The 1981-nt window shown below is 48.2% G+C and overlaps 1 protein-coding gene across 2 annotated transcripts in view; it reads left to right on the top strand.

The window, feature by feature from the left end:
- LOC105299831 (uncharacterized protein C1orf112) overlaps nucleotides 1-1981 on the top strand; it is a 46351-nt gene that overhangs the window by 25604 nt on the left and 18766 nt on the right. The window lies entirely within an intron of this gene.

Raw genomic sequence — 1981 nt, 5'->3', positions numbered from 1 at the left:
ACTGCTCCCTCTTCATTCTTCCTATGTCTCCAGCAGCTTCAGCCCATTGCTCGTTGTCAGTCAGTGTCCTCACTTTGTATGCCGTTGAGAAAAACAGAAGCACCTGGAATGGAAGAGAGCGTCTGTGCGGTCCCTCCAGCACGTCGGCTAGTCTCCCCGTGTTTAGGCTCACACCTTCCCTCGTTCCCGTGAAGGACTGCGAGGCCAGCTCCCCATTCGTGCGTTCGCATCCGCCCTCTCTCACATGCCCGGGGACCTGGCGCTAGCAGTTGCGCCTTCTCCCTCCTGTGTCTTCAGCCTTCCCTCCCCCTCCACTGGGTCATTCCCACGAGTGGACCAACATGCTGCTGCTTTTTCTATCTTAAGAACAATACAGAAAACAAACAGAACCCCTCAGCTCTGCATCCTCCTCCGAATACCTTCCCCTTTCTCTGCCTCTCTCTGCAGCAGAACTCTTAGAAGGCTTTGCCTGTGCTGCCGTCTGTATTGTCGACCCTCGAACACGGGTTTGAACGGCTCAGGTCCACTTACGTGAACTTTTTACAGTAAACGTTGTAAACGTATTTTCTAGTCCTCTGACTCAGAAGCATTTTCTTTTCTTTAGCTTACTTTATTTATCAAATACCTTATTGTAAGAATATAGCACATACTACATAATAATACAGTTGTGTTAGTCAGCTGTTTTTGTTATTGGTAAGTCTTCTGGGTTTTGGTGAGTTACAATTTATACACAGATTTCTGACTGTGCAGGGGTCAGCGCCCCTGACCCCCGCCCACCCCGCTCCCTCCCCTCCCGTATGGTTCAGGGGTCAGCTGTACTTCCCTTGTGAACCTCTTCCAGTCAGACTTTCCATTCCACCCCTTCAGGAAGCAGCCCTGTCACCGTCAGCAGTGACCGCCACGTCGCCGCATCCACCGGCCAGTTTCAGCACTCACCTCGTGTAGCCCGTTGGCACCATGTGACCCTTTCTTTTGAACTTTTCCTTCTGTTGGCTCCGGGGACACCGCTCCCTCTTGGTTCCCTTCTGACCTCACTGGCTTGTCCTCAGCCTCCTCTGTGCGTCCCCAGCTTCTCTAAGTTGGGTGGCCCCGGGCCCCAGGCCTCTTCTCTGTGGTCATTTAGTCTCAAAATTTTAAGTTCACGTCTCCTTTAATGCAACTTCCAGTCAGGATGTCTGCACTTCAGTTCACCCAAACCAGATTCTCGTCTCTCCCCATTTCGTCCACACCCCCTACAGAACTTCCTTCTGTAGCATCCTCATTGCAGTTTACATGGCAGCCTCGCTCTTCAGATTGATCTGACTCAAAAACCTTGCTGTCATCTATGACTTTTGTCTCTTGCTGTCATACCCCACATCTAATTAACTAGCAAATTCTGTTTGCCATCTCCTTTAGCGTAAATATTGGTATTCAGCATGCGTATACAGAATCCAGCCACTTCCCACCACCTGAACTGTTACCGTCCAGTCTGTCCACCATTATTTTCTTGACTGGAGTTTTGCACAGGAGCCTCCGACACAGTCTCTGCTCCTACCCTGGTCTCACTCTCGTCTCCATACAGTGGCCAGAGTAGATCATGTGACTTTCCTGTGCAAAACCCTTAATTGACTCAGTATTCGAATAGAATTCAATAGGTTTTCCTGTCCACTTTATCTTGTTATAATTTTTCTCCATAGCACTTAATTAAAAACCCTTTTTCCATTTAGAGAAAAAAGCATTTAGCACCATGAATAGGAATGCTACGTTTTCTAGGATTTGACATTTTCAGCGATCAAACTACTAAAAACAGAATGCTATAAATGGAATGATGTCATTTGTTTCCAAAGACTATCGGTATACTAGAGTGATGGAAAATGATAAAGTGAGATATTCCGTGACAAACTTTGGGGGTAGGATTGGGATTGTAATCCATGAGTTATCTCGGGGTAAACGCTGCAGCCCCAAGCGCCGCTGGCGAGCATCCTTGGGGCGAGCAGGTTAA

Source organism: Pteropus vampyrus, unplaced genomic scaffold (assembly GCF_000151845.1).
Source record: "Pteropus vampyrus isolate Shadow unplaced genomic scaffold, Pvam_2.0 Scaffold194, whole genome shotgun sequence".
Taxonomy (NCBI): Eukaryota; Metazoa; Chordata; class Mammalia; order Chiroptera; family Pteropodidae; genus Pteropus; species Pteropus vampyrus.
Note: the sequence above shows the minus strand (reverse complement) of the source record. Positions and strands in the feature narration are given on the sequence as shown.